The 21314-nt window shown below is 33.6% G+C and overlaps 1 annotated feature.

Moving 5' to 3' along the window:
* Positions 1–2233: 2233 nt before the first annotated feature.
* Positions 2234–2466: a mobile genetic element.
* Positions 2467–21314: the final 18848 nt, after the last annotated feature.

Genomic DNA, 21314 nt, shown 5'->3' with positions numbered 1-21314 from the left:
TGAACGGTTGATATAAATTAACACATGTGAATGGGGTGAAGTGTTAGCAATAATGATAATTTGTTTTAATATCGTTAATGTTTTACCTTTATTTTGTTTACCAATTGCCTGCAGTGATTGAATTTAAGTAACATTCAGAATATGGAATTTTCATTAATTTTTCCTTAGATAGAGCATTTCTATTATCACTCAATGCTTCATTAATCATATCATCTACGTATGTATTATATACTCCTGCTAATTCTTCATAAGGTGGATGAATTTAAATCATTTAATCAAAAATAAATTTATAATTTTAAACATTTCTATTCATCAATATTTCATCATATGAACTTCTATACTGCGGTGTACCTGTTGATGATATTTCAAACCTTCATCCGGTGTCCATGTCCAATATGTAGTCCTAGTAAACCAAACCTGAGGAGGATTTGTCACTTTTGAACAGTAAGTGTCATTTCACCCTGAATGATGGATAGCTTTCACTTGTACTGTAACTTGTGAGTTGAAAGTTTCTAATCCATCAAAGAATATACCCGCTCCATCACGTTGAACTGGAATAGTGCATAAGAATGAAGTTTGGTCTTTCCATGTTCTAGCTAATGGCGTCCATTATCATCATTCAGTGGTCTAGTTAATGAGTCCTCGTATTCTTCTGTGCATTCATTCACTCCATCTAAATCAGAAGCTTGAAGCATACGTGTAAAGAATATGTCACCCACTTGGTCATCGCTTGATCGGGGAAGTTTCTGGAATCTATAGTGACCTGAAGACCTCGAAGCATTGGATTTTCTAAAACCGTTTCTTTGCATTGCATTCTTCGGAAATGTTAACACAACATCTGTAACATTATGAAGAGCGTATGAGAAATCTGAGCTAATACCTTCAGGAGTGATGCAACCTCCATTTAGTGAAACGAACGTCAATATGTTGAGCTGGAATCATGAATGGATCTTCCTTACTAAATAAACGTGTATTGCTTTAACTGATTCTTCAATTAAACCGTATCCTGGTGTAATGCATTTATCCTCTAAAACTTCCATCTTTGTGCATGAAATAATAACGTCTTCAACTGTTGCGTCAGCAGTTGTAGCGGCTAAGCTTGTAATTAATTGGCAGGAAGTCCGATTTGTTGGAATTTGCGATCATATTTATAAACATGATTCATAATCTTTTCATAATTTTTCATCAGTTATCTTTTCATAAACGTAATTTTGTAAATCAGCAACTCTTAACGGGTCAACCTGACAAAATACTAAAGTATCCCTGAAAACATAATATTTAAGAATGATATCACCAAATGATTTAGGATAATCATCGAACGCCTGAAATGCTAACAAATCATTTACCGAATAATCATATCAAAAGTGACATCAACTTCTTCATTTGCTTTCTTGAAAACTTCTGAAGGGTCAATATATTTACCACATACTGAGTTATCATATTTTTGAACATTATTATATAACGAATGAACAAACTTTTTAACTTTCCTTTCTGATTTTGGTTTATATGTTGCAAATGCGAAAGATTCACGGGCGCAATCCATCTGAAGATAACCAGCATCACCTCTTTCGGTTTCTACTTCTAATTGCTTAAAGCTTTGATTTGATGATTTATAACCAACGAATAAACGCATGCATTTAAAAGCGGCATCACATGTGAAAGCTTTATTTGAAACTAGAGTTGCTTTAACTTTGCGTTTAATATATGTGTCACCTAATTGGTTCACATCATGAGCCGGATTTGTAATTCTTAAATGAGTTTGTTTATCATCAAAATATGGAGTATCAGAGTCATAGCATGAACTTTCAAGTTCTCTATAATATCTTCTACCGTCATTCTTTGCGAATATTTCATTTATCTTTTCGAATGAATGAAATACATTTCCATTAATCGGTTTAGTGTTTGGCACCAAATAGTTAGTCGTCATTTATGATGAAATAAAAAAATCAAAATTAAAAGATGAAAATGAATTTTTAATTTTAATGAAATAATCAACTATGGCGGCAGGATTCTTTAAAAAGTTATGGGATAAAGTAAAAAGAGGAGCGCATAAAGTTTGGGAAACAATGAAGAAGGGAGCAAATTGGATATTTAAGAATAAAGAAGCAATTAGTGACGTTGCTGAATCAATAACTCCAAAAGCTGCCCCAATAAGAGAAATTTTAAATAAAGGAGATAAAGTTTATCGTCGACTACAACCGATATTGAGATAAAAATAATATTTATTTTTCCACTATCTACCTCCTATTTTATTAAGTATTCCTTCAGCAATTCCACCAACCGCGTTACCTGCTTGTGCTCCCATCGCCGGATTACCTGCTTTAGCACCTAATACTCCACCTATGATAGTTCCTGCCGTTTTCGCTACTGGTGCCAAAAAGTTTGCAACGGTTTATTATTTTCTGATGAACCAACTGCAGCTTTCTTAATTCCTTCCCATAACTTTTTAAAGAATCCTGCAGCCATTTCTGATTTAATATTAAATTAAAAAAATATATTTCATCACTTATATTCTAATTTTTATTTAATGATAAATGAAACCGATTTTAAAAATAAATGAAACAGGGGAGGAAGAAATAAATGAAAGTGAAAATGTTCAACAAAAAATAAACGTTGTTAAACCAATTACTGAAATAAAAATTTTTTCATCTGTTGAAGAATTTAATGACTATTATGCTAATAATAAAAAATTATTTGAAGAATTGACAACGTGTAAATTGAATAAAATGTTTAAAGTTGAGGACAGAGTCCAAGACCCGGAGGGTCATGGATTCAAAATTTCAAAAATAAAAGGAGTGGTTAGTTTGAAATCTATTCCTCAATCAAGAATCACCACATTAATGAAAATTGATGATTTAACAAAAAGAATAGAAATTATTGAAGAAAGAATGAATCAAATAATTGATTTCATAAATTCAAATAATCATTAGTTTCTTAAAGTTCTATGTTGAACTCATCAAATTCTTCTTCATCATTACCATTACCTTTAGCGAGTTTATTTACTCTTTCAACTTTATCTTTTGATAGTCTTTCGTTTAATTTTTTCTGAAGTTTTTCGTTACCAAGTTCTGAAACTTTATTTGGATGATATTTAAACCCGTTAAATTCTTTTTCCTCAGTTTTGATCATTAATTTACAAAGAACTTTTGTGGTTCGAATTCGTTTAAACCATTTATCATTAATATTTGTTATAAATTCAATATCCGGAATTAATTCCCAAATTTTTGCATTTTCAATTAATTTATTATCAAATGCAAAAGCAATAGGTTTAATATTAAACTTACCTTTATAATATAAACTTTCTACATAATCATCGAAATAAACGTCTACTTGTTTAACCTGGGTGAGAATTGGTGAAAGTTTATCCATTAATTGATTCACAGTCACGAATTTTGATTCGCTCATTTCTTACGAATTAAAAAAATAAATTATTCAAAAAATGTAAGACATGAATTTTTAAAGTTTATTTTTTTTATTTTTTTATTTTTTTATTTCATTATGTATGGGTTTAGTGAAAATTTCTTACGATTCTGAAAATTTTTAAATCTTGATTTATTCAAAAACGTAAGAATAAAAACCGTAAAAATCATACATTTTTTACTTCATATGTAAAAAAAAATGATACAAAATCGCTCAAAAATGTATGAATTCTTACGTTTACAAAAAAAGTCACAAAACCCTTCAACATATACTACTAATTTGGGAAATATGATTTGATTAATTTAATATTCAAATTAAATATCAGGTTCTCCTATTATTGATTGAGTGTTACCATTTACCTTAAGTGTTATGAGGTTATGCATAATTTTGATATTGAAGAATTCAAGGTTGAAAGTTACAAGCTCTCAATTTTCGTCCCTTTTGTACGTTTATTATAATTGTAGCATATTGTCATCAAGCACGCGACTAACCAGCAAAGACGTGTCCTCTAATTCCGTCCCTAGTTCAAGAATCTGGAACTATTTAAGCAAAAACATTCGATTTCAAAATCAAGCATTCTTTATTCAACGAGTAAAACATTAAAGTATGATTTGTCATACACGGAATAATGACAAGCTCTTAGAGTATGTTTAGTACAGAGTTACTGCCAACTTGAGTTCTTGAATTTGGTAAGTTAGAACAAAAGAAGCCATATGTCGCATCTAAGGACTTGTACTTATCAGAGTATTACTAAATGTTTAAGAATGTTAGTTATTCGTCCCAAACTCGTACGTTTCCACGCGAATCTTGATAATAAATATACTATTTTGGACTTTTTGCAATAAATCTCTTTTTACCACATTAGCATATCTGTGTGTATGCTACTTAACCTCTTTAGAGACCATTAAGATAATGTTTTTTGATACTTTTTCAAGACTATGCCATAAAGTAAACGAATAATTTACAAAATGATATTAAAAAATTTAATTTTATTATGCTTTTATAAATATTGAGACTTTTTAGGACTATTTTAAAAATGTAAATAGATCAATCATTTTAATATTAGATAAGATAATCTAAAGACGTCAGATGTTTCAATAACTTCAGATCAATGACTAATATGAAATTTAAGATTTGTGTTAATTTAAGAATTAACAATGGAATCTGGTTTAGAAAGATGGAAAGCATAGAGAATCTAAAGGATAAGAGAGATTAAATACAAAATGCTGCATAAAAAGGCAGATCAGTGAGAAGAAATCATGAGGTTAAAAAGGAACATTCAAATTAGAATATAACATTGCATATTACAATATTAATATTAAAGATAATACTGCACATCATTGTGCAGTGATCCATAAATCAATATTAATATCTCATATGATAAAATCTAATATCATATTACAATATTAATATTAAAGATAATACTGCACATCATTGTGCAATTACACTATTTTAAATATTTTCATAAATAATGACTTACAAGTTAAAAAAATGTAGAATTAACTGCATGATCCAATATTGGACCGAATGTATGTTTGAATCTATAACTGAATTCATTAATGACAAAAAAGTGACTCTATAACTGAGTATCTGGCTGACAATATGCCTGAAAGTTTGAATGTGTCTAGGAATATAACTGACAGTTTGAGTGACATTTTGAATGAGGGTTTGGTTGTCAGTATAACTCAAGGTTTGAGAGAGAATATGACTCACAGTTTGACTGACAATATGACTTAGAGTTTGAGTGACAGTATGAACAACAGTTTGGGTGATAGTATGAACTACAGTATGACTGAGAATATGACTGACGGTTTGACAGACACTTTGACTTACGGTTTTAGTTAGAATAAGACTGACAGTTTAAGTGACAATATAACTGACGGTTTGACTGACAATATGACTGTTGATTTGAGTGAGTGTATGATTGAGAGTTTGGGTGACAATATGACTCATAGTTTAAGAGAGTGTATGACTGATGGTTTTAGTGAGAATAAGACTGACAGTTTGGATGACAATATGACTGTTGATTTGAGTGAGTGTATGACTGACAATTTGAGTGACAATATGACTTCGGTTTGACACACACTATGAATTAGCTTTTTAGTTAGAATAAGACTGACCGTTTGAGTGACAATATGACTTCGGTTTGACTGACAATATGACTGTTGATTTGAGTAAGTGTATGACTGACCGTTTTAATGACAATATGACTGACGGTTTGAGTGACAATATGAATTACGGTTTTAGTGAGAATAAGACTGACAGTTTGGATGACAATATGACTGTTGATTTGAGTGAGTGTATGACTGACAATTTGAGTGACAATATGACTTCGGTTTGACACACACTATGAATTAGCTTTTTAGTTAGAATAAGACTGACCGTTTGAGTGACAATATGACTGTGGTTTGACTGACAATATGACTGTTGATTTGAGTAAGTGTATGACTGACCGTTTTAATGACAATATGACTGACGGTTTGAGTGACAATATGAATTACGGTTTTAGTGAGAATAAGACTGACAGTTTGGATGACAATATGACTGTTGATTTGAGTGAGTGTATGACTGACAATTTGAGTGACAATATGACTTCGGTTTGACACACACTATGAATTAGCTTTTTAGTTAGAATAAGACTGACAGTTTGAGTGACAATATGACTGACAGTTTGACACACACGATGACTTACGGTTTTAGTTAGAATAAGACTGATAGTTTGACTGACAATATGACTGTTGATTTGAGTAAGTGTATGACTGACCGTTTTAATGACAATATGACTGACGGTTTGAGTGACAATATGACTTACGGTTTTAGTGAGAATAAGACTGATAGTTTGGATGACAATATGACTGTTGATTTGAGTGAGTGTATGACTGAAAGTTTGACTGACAATATGACTGACGGTTTGACACACACTATGAATTAGCTTTTTAGTTAGAATAAGACTGACAATTTGAGTGACAATATGACTGACGGTTTGACACACATTATGACTTACGGTTTTAGCGAGAATAAGACTGACAGTTTGAGTGACAATATGACTGACGGTTTGACACACACTATGAATTAGCTTTTTAGTTAGAATAAGACTGACAATTTGAGTGACAATATGACTTCGGTTTTATTTAGAATATGATTGAGAGTTTGGGTGACAATATGACTCATAGTTTAAGAGAGTGTATGACTGATGGTTTTAGTGAGAATAAGACTGATAGTTTGACTGACAATATGACTGACGGTTTGACACACATTATGACTGATGGTTTTAGCGAGAATAAGACTGACAGTTTGGGTGACAATATGACTGACGGTTTGACAGACACTATGAATTAGCTTTTTAGTTAGGATAAGACTGATATTTTGACTGACAATATGACTTCGGTTTTATTTAGAATATGATTGAGAGTTTGGGTGACAATATGACTCATAGTTTAAGAGAGTGTATGACTGATGGTTTTAGTGAGAATAAGACTGATAGTTTGACTGACAATATGACTGACGGTTTGACGCACACTATGAATTAGCTTTTTAGTTAGGATAAGACTGATAGTTTGACTGACAATATGACTGTTGATTTGAGTAAGTGTATGACTGACCGTTTTAATGACAATATGACTGACGGTTTGAGTGACAATATGACTTACGGTTTTAGTGAGAATAAGACTGATAGTTTGGATGACAATATGACTGTTGATTTGAGTGAGTGTATGACTGAAAGTTTGACTGACAATATGACTGACGGTTTGACACACACTATGAATTAGCTTTTTAGTTAGAATAAGACTGACAATTTGAGTGACAATATGACTGACGGTTTGACACACACTATGAATTAGCTTTTTAGTTAGGATAAGACTGATATTTTGACTGACAATATGACTTCGGTTTTATTTAGAATATGATTGAGAGTTTGGGTGACAATATGACTCATAGTTTAAGAGAGTGTATGACTGATGGTTTTAGTGAGAATAAGACTGACAGTTTGGGTGACAATATGACTGTTGATTTGAGTGAGTGTATGACTGACAATTTGAGTGACAATATGACTTCGGTTTGACACACACTATGAATTAGCTTTTTAGTTAGAATAAGACTGACAGTTTGAGTGACAATATGACTGACAGTTTGACACACACGATGACTTACGGTTTTAGTTAGAATAAGACTGATAGTTTGACTGACAATATGACTGTTGATTTGAGTAAGTGTATGACTGACCGTTTTAATGACAATATGACTGACGGTTTGAGTGACAATATGACTTACGGTTTTAGTGAGAATAAGACTGATAGTTTGGATGACAATATGACTGTTGATTTGAGTGAGTGTATGACTGAAAGTTTGACTGACAATATGACTGACGGTTTGACACACACTATGACTTACGGTTTTAGTTAGAATAAGACTGATAGTTTGAGTGACAATATGACTGTGGTTTGACAGACACTATGACTGTTGATTCGAGTGAGTGTATGCTTGAGAGTTTGACTGACAATATGACTGACGGTTTGACACACACTATGACTTACGGTTTTAGTTAGAATAAGACTGATAGTTTGAGTGACAATATGACTGTGGTTTGACAGACACTATGACTTACGGTTTTAGTTAGAATAAGACTGATAGTTTGAGTGACAATATGACTGTGGTTTGACAGACACTATGACTGTTGATTCGAGTGAGTGTATGACTGACCGTTTTAATGACAATATGACTGACGGTTTGAGTGACAATATGAATTACGGTTTTAGTGAGAATAAGACTGATAGTTTGGATGACAATATGACTGTTGATTTGAGTGAGTGTATGACTGAAAGTTTGACTGACAATATGACTGACGGTTTGACACACACTATGACTTACGGTTTTAGTTAGAATAAGACTGATAGTTTGAGTGACAATATGACTGTGGTTTGACAGACACTATGACTGTTGATTCGAGTGAGTGTATGCTTGAGAGTTTGGGTGACAATATGACTCATAGTTTAAGAGAGTGTATGACTGATGGTTTTAGTGAGAATAAGACTGACAGTTTGGGTGACAATATGACTTCGGTTTTGACAGACACTATGAATTAGCTTTTTAGTTAGAATAAGACTGACAGTTTTGAGTGACAATATGACTGACGTTTGACACACACTATGATTACGGTTTTAGTTAGAATAAGACTGACAGTTTGAGTGACAATATGACTTCGGTTTGACAGACACTATGAATTAGCTTTTTAGTTAGAATAAGACTGACAATTTGAGTGACAATATGACTGACGGTTTGACAGACACTATGAATTAGCTTTTTAGTTAGGATAAGACTGATATTTTGACTGACAATATGACTTCGGTTTTATTTGAATATGATTGAGAGTTTGGGTGACAATATGACTCATAGTTTAAGAGAGTGTATGACTGATGGTTTTAGCGAGAAATAAGACTGACAGTTTGGGTGACAATATGATTCGGTTTGACAGACACTATGAATTAGCTTTTAGTTAGAATAAGACTGACAGTTTGAGTGACAATATGACTGACGGTTTGACAGACACTATGAATTAGCTTTTTAGTTAGAATATGACTGACTGTTTGACAGCCTCTATGACTTACGGTTTTATTTAGAATATAACTGAGAGTTTGGGTGACAATATGACTCATAGTTTAAGAGAGTGTATGACTGATGGTTTTAGTGAGAATAAGACTGACAGTTTGGGTGACAATATGACTTCGGTTTGACAGACACTATGACTGTTGATTCGAGTGAGTGTATGCTTGAGAGTTTGACTGACAATATGACTGACGGTTTGACACACACTATGACTTACGGTTTTAGTTAGAATAAGACTGATAGTTTGACTGACAATATGACTGTGGTTTGACAGACACTATGACTGTTGATTCGAGTGAGTGTATGACTGAAAGTTTGACTGACAATATGACTGACGGTTTGACACACACTATGACTTACGGTTTTAGTTAGAATAAGACTGATAGTTTGAGTGACAATATGACTGTGGTTTGACAGACACTATGACTGTTGATTTGAGTGAGTGTATGACTGACAATTTGAGTGACAATATGACTTCGGTTTGACACACACTATGAATTAGCTTTTTAGTTAGAATAAGACTGACAGTTTGAGTGACAATATGACTGACGGTTTGACAGACAATATGACTGTTGATTTGAGTGAGTGTATGACTGACAATTTGAGTGACAATATGACTGACGGTTTGACAGCCTCTATGACTTAAGGTTTTATTTAGAATATGACTGAGAGTGTGGGTGACAATATGACTGTTGATTTGAGTGAGTGTATGACTGACAATTTGAGTGACAATATGACTTCGGTTTGACACACACTATGAATTAGCTTTTTATTGAGAGTAAAACTGACAGTTTGAGTGACAATATGACTGACGGTTTGACAGACACTATGAATTAGCTTTTTAGTTAGAATATGACTGACTGTTTGACAGCCTCTATGACTTACGGTTTTATTTAGAATATAACTGAGAGTTTGGGTGACAATATGACTCATAGTTTAAGAGAGTGTATGACTGATGGTTTTAGTGAGAATAAGACTGACAGTTTGGATGACAATATGACTGTTGATTTGAGTGAGTGTATGACTGACAATTTGAGTGACAATATGACTTCGGTTTGACACACACTATGAATTAGCTTTTTATTGAGAGTAAAACTGACAGTTTGAGTGACAATATGACTGACGGTTTGACAGACACTATGAATTAGCTTTTTAGTTAGAATATGACTGACTGTTTGACAGCCTCTATGACTTACGGTTTTATTTAGAATATAACTGAGAGTTTGGGTGACAATATGACTCATAGTTTAAGAGAGTGTATGACTGATGGTTTTAGCGAGAATAAGACTGACAGTTTGGGTGACAATATGACTTCGGTTTGACAGACACTATGAATTAGCTTTTTAGTTAGAATAAGACTGACAGTTTGAGTGACAATATGACTGACGGTTTGACAGACACTATGAATTAGCTTTTTAGTTAGGATAAGACTGATATTTTGACTGACAATATGACTGACGGTTTGACAGACACTATGAATTAGCTTTTTATTGAGAGTAAAACTGACAGTTTGAGTGACAATATGACTGAGGGTTTGACACACATTATGACTTACGGTTTTAGCGAGAATAAGACTGACAGTTTGAGTGACAATATGACTGACGGTTTGACACACACTATGAATTAGCTTTTTAGTTAGGATAAGACTGACAGTTTGAGTGACAATATGACTGACGGTTTGACACACACTATGAATTAGCTTTTTAGTTAGGATAAGACTGATATTTTGGGTGACAATATGACTTCGGTTTGACAGACACTATGAATTAGCTTTTTATTGAGAGTAAAACTGACAGTTTGAGTGACAATATGACTGACTGGTTTGACAGACACTATGAATTAGCTTTTTAGTTAGAATATGACTGACTGTTTGACAGCCTCTATGACTTACGGTTTTATTTAGAATATAACTGAGAGTTTGGGTGACAATATGACTCATAGTTTAAGAGAGTGTATGACTGATGGTTTTAGTGAGAATAAGACTGACAGTTTGGGTGACAATATGACTGTTGATTTGAGTGAGTGTATGACTGACAATTTGAGTGACAATATGACTTCGGTTTGACACACACTATGAATTAGCTTTTTATTGAGAGTAAAACTGACAGTTTGAGTGACAATATGACTGACGGTTTGACAGACACTATGAATTAGCTTTTTAGTTAGAATATGACTGACTGTTTGACAGCCTCTATGACTTACGGTTTTATTTAGAATATAACTGAGAGTTTGGGTGACAATATGACTCATAGTTTAAGAGAGTGTATGACTGATGGTTTTAGCGAGAATAAGACTGACAGTTTGGGTGACAATATGACTTCGGTTTGACAGACACTATGAATTAGCTTTTTAGTTAGAATAAGACTGACAGTTTGAGTGACAATATGACTGACGGTTTGACAGACACTATGAATTAGCTTTTTAGTTAGGATAAGACTGATATTTTGACTGACAATATGACTGACGGTTTGACAGACACTATGAATTAGCTTTTTATTGAGAGTAAAACTGACAGTTTGAGTGACAATATGACTGAGGGTTTGACACACATTATGACTTACGGTTTTAGCGAGAATAAGACTGACAGTTTGAGTGACAATATGACTGACGGTTTGACACACACTATGAATTAGCTTTTTAGTTAGGATAAGACTGACAGTTTGAGTGACAATATGACTGACGGTTTGACACACACTATGAATTAGCTTTTTAGTTAGGATAAGACTGATATTTTGGGTGACAATATGACTTCGGTTTGACAGACACTATGAATTAGCTTTTTATTGAGAGTAAAACTGACAGTTTGAGTGACAATATGACTGACGGTTTGACAGACACTATGAATTAGCTTTTTAGTTAGAATATGACTGACTGTTTGACAGCCTCTATGACTTACGGTTTTATTTAGAATATAACTGAGAGTTTGGGTGACAATATGACTCATAGTTTAAGAGAGTGTATGACTGATGGTTTTAGTGAGAATAAGACTGACAGTTTGGGTGACAATATGACTGTTGATTTGAGTGAGTGTATGACTGACAATTTGAGTGACAATATGACTTCGGTTTGACACACACTATGAATTAGCTTTTTATTGAGAGTAAAACTGACAGTTTGAGTGACAATATGACTGACGGTTTGACAGACACTATGAATTAGCTTTTTAGTTAGAATATGACTGACTGTTTGACAGCCTCTATGACTTACGGTTTTATTTAGAATATAACTGAGAGTTTGGGTGACAATATGACTCATAGTTTAAGAGAGTGTATGACTGATGGTTTTAGCGAGAATAAGACTGACAGTTTGGGTGACAATATGACTTCGGTTTGACAGACACTATGAATTAGCTTTTTAGTTAGAATAAGACTGACAGTTTGAGTGACAATATGACTGACGGTTTGACAGACACTATGAATTAGCTTTTTATTGAGAGTAAAACTGACAGTTTGAGTGACAATATGACTGACGGTTTGACACACATTATGACTTACGGTTTTAGCGAGAATAAGACTGACAGTTTGAGTGACAATATGACTGACGGTTTGACACACACTATGAATTAGCTTTTTAGTTAGGATAAGACTGATATTTTGACTGACAATATGACTTCGGTTTTATTTAGAATATGATTGAGAGTTTGGGTGACAATATGACTCATAGTTTAAGAGAGTGTATGACTGATGGTTTTAGCGAGAATAAGACTGACAATTTGAGTGACAATATGACTTCGGTTTGACAGACACTATGAATTAGCTTTTTAGTTAGAATAAGACTGACAGTTTGAGTGACAATATGACTGACAGTTTGACACACACGATGACTTACGGTTTTAGTTAGAATAAGACTGATAGTTTGACTGACAATATGACTGTTGATTTGAGTAAGTGTATGACTGACCGTTTTAATGACAATATGACTGACGGTTTGAGTGACAATATGACTTACGGTTTTAGTGAGAATAAGACTGATAGTTTGGATGACAATATGACTGTTGATTTGAGTGAGTGTATGACTGAAAGTTTGACTGACAATATGACTGACGGTTTGACACACACTATGACTTACGGTTTTAGTTAGAATAAGACTGATAGTTTGACTGACAATATGACTGTGGTTTGACAGACACTATGACTGTTGATTCGAGTGAGTGTATGCTTGAGAGTTTGACTGACAATATGACTGACGGTTTGACACACACTATGACTTACGGTTTTAGTTAGAATAAGACTGATAGTTTGAGTGACAATATGACTGTGGTTTGACAGACACTATGACTGTTGATTCGAGTGAGTGTATGACTGACCGTTTTAATGACAATATGACTGACGGTTTGAGTGACAATATGACTTACGGTTTTAGTGAGAATAAGACTGATAGTTTGGATGACAATATGACTGTTGATTTGAGTGAGTGTATGACTGAAAGTTTGACTGACAATATGACTGACGGTTTGACACACACTATGACTTACGGTTTTAGTTAGAATAAGACTGATAGTTTGAGTGACAATATGACTGTGGTTTGACAGACACTATGACTGTTGATTCGAGTGAGTGTATGCTTGAGAGTTTGGGTGACAATATGACTCATAGTTTAAGAGAGTGTATGACTGATGGTTTTAGTGAGAATAAGACTGACAGTTTGGGTGACAATATGACTTCGGTTTGACAGACACTATGAATTAGCTTTTTAGTTAGAATAAGACTGACAGTTTGAGTGACAATATGACTGACGGTTTGACACACATTATGACTTACGGTTTTAGTTAGAATAAGACTGACAGTTTGAGTGACAATATGACTTCGGTTTGACAGACACTATGAATTAGCTTTTTAGTTAGAATAAGACTGACAGTTTGAGTGACAATATGACTGACGGTTTGACAGACACTATGAATTAGCTTTTTAGTTAGGATAAGACTGATATTTTGACTGACAATATGACTTCGGTTTTATTTAGAATATGATTGAGAGTTTGGGTGACAATATGACTCATAGTTTAAGAGAGTGTATGACTGATGGTTTTAGCGAGAATAAGACTGACAGTTTGGGTGACAATATGACTTCGGTTTGACAGACACTATGAATTAGCTTTTTAGTTAGAATAAGACTGACAGTTTGAGTGACAATATGACTGACGGTTTGACAGACACTATGAATTAGCTTTTTAGTTAGGATAAGACTGATATTTTGACTGACAATATGACTTCGGTTTTATTTAGAATATGATTGAGAGTTTGGGTGACAATATGACTCATAGTTTAAGAGAGTGTATGACTGATGGTTTTAGCGAGAATAAGACTGACAGTTTGGGTGACAATATGACTTCGGTTTGACAGACACTATGAATTAGCTTTTTAGTTAGAATAAGACTGACAGTTTGAGTGACAATATGACTGACGGTTTGACAGACACTATGAATTAGCTTTTTATTGAGAGTAAAACTGACAGTTTGAGTGACAATATGACTGACGGTTTGACACACATTATGACTTACGGTTTTAGCGAGAATAAGACTGACAGTTTGAGTGACAATATGACTGACGGTTTGACACACACTATGAATTAGCTTTTTAGTTAGGATAAGACTGATATTTTGACTGACAATATGACTTCGGTTTTATTTAGAATATGATTGAGAGTTTGGGTGACAATATGACTCATAGTTTAAGAGAGTGTATGACTGATGGTTTTAGCGAGAATAAGACTGACAATTTGAGTGACAATATGACTTCGGTTTGACAGACACTATGAATTAGCTTTTTAGTTAGAATAAGACTGACAGTTTGAGTGACAATATGACTGACAGTTTGACACACACGATGACTTACGGTTTTAGTTAGAATAAGACTGATAGTTTGACTGACAATATGACTGTTGATTTGAGTAAGTGTATGACTGACCGTTTTAATGACAATATGACTGACGGTTTGAGTGACAATATGACTTACGGTTTTAGTGAGAATAAGACTGATAGTTTGGATGACAATATGACTGTTGATTTGAGTGAGTGTATGACTGAAAGTTTGACTGACAATATGACTGACGGTTTGACACACACTATGACTTACGGTTTTAGTTAGAATAAGACTGATAGTTTGACTGACAATATGACTGTGGTTTGACAGACACTATGACTGTTGATTCGAGTGAGTGTATGCTTGAGAGTTTGACTGACAATATGACTGACGGTTTGACACACACTATGACTTACGGTTTTAGTTAGAATAAGACTGATAGAGTGACAATATGACTGTGGTTTGACAGACACTATGACTGTTGATTCGAGTGAGTGTATGACTGACCGTTTTAATGACAATATGACTGACGGTTTGAGTGACAATATGACTTACGGTTTTAGTGAGAATAAGACTGATAGTTTGGATGACAATATGACTGTTGATTTGAGTGAGTGTATGACTGAAAGTTTGACTGACAATATGACTGACGGTTTGACACACACTATGACTTACGGTTTTAGTTAGAATAAGACTGATAGTTTGAGTGACAATATGACTGTGGTTTGACAGACACTATGACTGTTGATTCGAGTGAGTGTATGCTTGAGAGTTTGGGTGACAATATGACTCATAGTTTAAGAGAGTGTATGACTGATGGTTTTAGTGAGAATAAGACTGACAGTTTGGGTGACAATATGACTTCGGTTTGACAGACACTATGAATTAGCTTTTTAGTTAGAATAAGACTGACAGTTTGAGTGACAATATGACTGACGGTTTGACACACATTATGACTTACGGTTTTAGTTAGAATAAGACTGACAGTTTGAGTGACAATATGACTTCGGTTTGACAGACACTATGAATTAGCTTTTTAGTTAGAATAAGACTGACAGTTTGAGTGACAATATGACTGACGGTTTGACAGACACTATGAATTAGCTTTTTAGTTAGGATAAGACTGATATTTTGACTGACAATATGACTTCGGTTTTATTTAGAATATGATTGAGAGTTTGGGTGACAATATGACTCATAGTTTAAGAGAGTGTATGACTGATGGTTTTAGCGAGAATAAGACTGACAGTTTGGGTGACAATATGACTTCGGTTTGACAGACACTATGAATTAGCTTTTTAGTTAGAATAAGACTGACAGTTTGAGTGACAATATGACTGACGGTTTGACAGACACTATGAATTAGCTTTTTAGTTAGGATAAGACTGATATTTTGACTGACAATATGACTTCGGTTTTATTTAGAATATGATTGAGAGTTTGGGTGACAATATGACTCATAGTTTAAGAGAGTGTATGACTGATGGTTTTAGCGAGAATAAGACTGACAGTTTGGGTGACAATATGACTTCGGTTTGACAGACACTATGAATTAGCTTTTTAGTTAGAATAAGACTGACAGTTTGAGTGACAATATGACTGACGGTTTGACAGACACTATGAATTAGCTTTTTAGTTAGAATATGACTGACTGTTTGACAGCCTCTATGACTTACGGTTTTATTTAGAATATGATTGAGAGTTTGGGTGACAATATGACTCATAGTTTAAGAGAGTGTATGACTGATGGTTTTAGTGAGAATAAGACTGACAGTTTGGGTGACAATATGACTTCGGTTTGACAGACACTATGACTGTTGATTCGAGTGAGTGTATGCTTGAGAGTTTGACTGACAATATGACTGACGGTTTGACACACACTATGACTTACGGTTTTAGTTAGAATAAGACTGATAGTTTGACTGACAATATGACTGTGGTTTGACAGACACTATGACTGTTGATTCGAGTGAGTGTATGACTGAAAGTTTGACTGACAATATGACTGACGGTTTGACACACACTATGACTTACGGTTTTAGTTAGAATAAGACTGATAGTTTGAGTGACAATATGACTGTGGTTTGACAGACACTATGACTGTTGATTTGAGTGAGTGTATGACTGACAATTTGAGTGACAATATGACTTCGGTTTGACACACACTATGAATTAGCTTTTTAGTTAGAATAAGACTGACAGTTTGAGTGACAATATGACTGACGGTTTGACAGACAATATGACTGTTGATTTGAGTGAGTGTATGACTGACAATTTGAGTGACAATATGACTGACGGTTTGACAGCCTCTATGACTTAAGGTTTTATTTAGAATATGACTGAGAGTGTGGGTGACAATATGACTGTTGATTTGAGTGAGTGTATGACTGACAATTTGAGTGACAATATGACTTCGGTTTGACAGACACTATGAATTAGCTTTTTAGTTAGAATAAGACTGACAATTTGAGTGACAATATGACTGACGGTTTGACAGACACTATGAATTAGCTTTTTAGTTAGAATATGACTGACTGTTTGACAGCCTCTATGACTTACGGTTTTATTTAGAATATGATTGAGAGTTTGGGTGACAATATGACTCATAGTTTAAGAGAGTGTATGACTGATGGTTTTAGTGAGAATAAGACTGACAGTTTGGGTGACAATATGACTGTTGATTTGAGTGAGTGTATGACTGACAATTTGAGTGACAATATGACTTCGGTTTGACACACACTATGAATTAGCTTTTTATTGAGAGTAAAACTGACAGTTTGAGTGACAATATGACTGACGGTTTGACAGACACTATGAATTAGCTTTTTAGTTAGAATATGACTGACTGTTTGACAGCCTCTATGACTTACGGTTTTATTTAGAATATAACTGAGAGTTTGGGTGACAATATGACTCATAGTTTAAGAGAGTGTATGACTAATGGTTTTAGCGAGAATAAGACTGACAGTTTGGGTGACAATATGACTTCGGTTTGACAGACACTATGAATTAGCTTTTTAGTTAGAATAAGACTGACAGTTTGAGTGACAATATGACTGACGGTTTGACAGACACTATGAATTAGCTTTTTAGTTAGGATAAGACTGATATTTTGGGTGACAATATGACTTCGGTTTGACAGACACTATGAATTAGCTTTTTATTGAGAGTAAAACTGACAGTTTGAGTGACAATATGACTGACGGTTTGACACACATTATGACTTACGGTTTTAGCGAGAATAAGACTGACAGTTTGAGTGACAATATGACTGACGGTTTGACACACACTATGAATTAGCTTTTTAGTTAGGATAAGACTGATATTTTGACTGACAATATGACTTCGGTTTTATTTAGAATATGATTGAGAGTTTGGGTGACAATATGACTCATAGTTTAAGAGAGTGTATGACTGATGGTTTTAGCGAGAATAAGACTGACAGTTTGGGTGACAATATGACTTCGGTTTGACAGACACTATGAATTAGCTTTTTAGTTAGAATAAGACTGACAATTTGAGTGACAATATGACTGACGGTTTGACAGACACTATGAATTAGCTTTTTAGTTAGGATAAGACTGATATTTTGACTGACAATATGACTTCGGTTTTATTTAGAATATGATTGAGAGTTTGGGTGACAATATGACTCATAGTTTAAGAGAGTGTATGACTGATGGTTTTAGCGAGAATAAGACTGACAGTTTGGGTGACAATATGACTTCGGTTTGACAGACACTATGAATTAGCTTTTTAGTTAGAATAAGACTGACAATTTGAGTGACAATATGACTGACGGTTTGACAGACACTATGAATTAGCTTTTTAGTTAGAATATGACTGACTGTTTGACAGCCTCTATGACTTACGGTTTTATTTAGAATATAACTGAGAGTTTGGGTGACAATATGACTCATAGTTTAAGAGAGTGTATGACTGATGGTTTTAGCGAGAATAAGACTGACAGTTTGGGTGACAATATGACTTCGGTTTGACAGACACTATGAATTAGCTTTTTAGTTAGAATAAGACTGACAGTTTGAGTGACAATATGACTGACGGTTTGACTGACAATATGACTTCGGTTTTATTTAGAATATGATTGAGAGTTTGAGTGACAATATGACTGACGGTTTGACAGACACTATGAATTAGCTTTTTAGTTAGGATAAGACTGATATTTTGACTGACAATATGACTTCGGTTTTATTTAGAATATGATTGAGAGTTTGGGTGACAATATGACTCATAGTTTAAGAGAGTGTATGACTGATGGTTTTAGTGAGAATAAGACTGACAGTTTGGGTGACAATATGACTTCGGTTTGACAGACACTATGAATTAGCTTTTTAGTTAGAATAAGACTGACAATTTGAGTGACAATATGACTGACGGTTTGACAGACACTATGAATTAGCTTTTTAGTTAGAATATGACTGACTGTTTGACAGCCTCTATGACTTACGGTTTTATTTAGAATATAACTGAGAGTTTGGGTGACAATATGACTCATAGTTTAAGAGAGTGTATGACTAATGGTTTTAGCGAGAATAAGACTGACAGTTTGGGTGACAATATGACTGTTGATTTGAGTGAGTCTATGACTGACAATTTGAGTGACAATATGACTTCGGTTTGACACACACTATGAATTAGCTTTTTAGTTAGAATAAGACTGACAGTTTGGGTGACAATATGACTGCTAATTTGAATGAATATATGACTGTCGGTTTGGGTGAGAATAAGACTGACAGTTTGAGTGACAATATGACTGTTGATTTGAGTGAGTGAATGACTGACAGTTTGACTGACAATATGACTGACGGTTTGAGTGACAATATGAGATTTGACTGACAATATGACTGACGGTTTTAGTGAGAATAAGACTGATGTTTGGGTGACAATATGATTGTTGATTTGAGTGAGTGTATGACTTACAGTTTGACTGACAATATGACTGACGGCTTTAATTAGAATATTACTGACAGTTGAGTGACAATATGACTGTGGTTTGACAGACACTATGAATTAGCTTTTTATTGAGAGTAAGACTGACAGTTTGACTGACAATATGACTGACGGTTTGACCGACAATATGACTGACGGTTTGACAGCCTCTATGACTTACGGTTTTATTTAGAATATGACTGAGAGTTTGGGTGACAATATGACTCATAGTTTAAGAGAGTGTATGACTGATGGTTTTAGTGAGAATAAGACTGATAGTTTGAGTGACAACATGACTGACGTTTTGACTGACAATATGAGTGACGGCTTTAGTTAGAATATGACTTAGAGTTTAGCTGACAATTGGCTGACAGTTTGAGTGACAATATGACTGAGAGTTTGACTGACAATATGACTGACGGTTTGAGTGAGTGTATGAATGAGAATATAACTGACGTTTTGACTAACAATATGACTGACGGTTTGACATCGAAATTCATTCATATATATGTATTGATCAATGCAATCACCCTATTTAATATTATTATTTATCAATTAATTTTTCATTACTACATGCTCTCAATTATTATGACATTAATATTTATCAATAAATATTTCATTACTATATGCTCCCACCCAATTTGACATTATTGTTCTTTGACAAATTTTTCTTTATTAAAGACACTCTCACAAATTCATATCAATATATTTTAATTATCACCTATTCCAATCCATTTTCATATTCATATTCTTATTGAGTTAGAATAAATTGAGGATGACTGAGAATCAAATTATAATTAGTGAGAATCAATTGAAGAATACTGGGAGTTAATTAAGGTTGTTTAAGAATAAATTGTGAATAAGTGACAATCAATTGAGGATGAGTGAGAATCATTTGATTATTAGTGAGATTCAACTGAACATCAGTGAGAATCAATTGAATAATACTAAGAAGAAATTGAGGAAGAGTGAGAATCACTTGATTCTTAGCGAGAATCAATTAAGGATGAGTAAGAATCAATTAATAAGTAGTGAGAATCAATTTAGGGTGACTGAGAATCAATTGATTCTTAGTGAGAATCTATTGATAATTAATGCGAATCAATTGATTATTTGTGAGAATCAATTGATCAGTAGTGAGGATCAATTGATTATTTGTGAGAATCAATTGAAGATGAGTAAGAGTCAATTGAGGATGAATATGTGTCTATTCTGATATGACTTAGTATCTACTGAGGCTAGATGCTAACATCTTACTTTTATGATCATAATTTTTCAACTCCATTAATATTTATAACAATATTTTGATTACTATTTAAATAATTTTATCAAATGATAATTATTAACATATATTAAGAGTATGTTTAATTTTCAACATACTCTTAAAAATCCGAAATTTTTAAAAAGTGACAATTTTTTTAATGCTAAACCATCTTCATCTACCATTAAATGTTTCGGATGATTTGATTTTAATTCAGTTGGGTTCTATTAGATGTAATAGTGTAAATTCTGATTCAACAATTTATCCAGATGGGTATAT

This window comes from Trichomonas vaginalis, chromosome V (genome assembly GCF_026262505.1).
Source record: "Trichomonas vaginalis G3 chromosome V, whole genome shotgun sequence".
Lineage (NCBI taxonomy): Eukaryota > Parabasalia > Trichomonadida > Trichomonadidae > Trichomonas > Trichomonas vaginalis.
The sequence above is the reverse complement of the archived record's forward strand: the minus strand, read 5'-3'. Positions and strand labels throughout refer to the sequence as shown.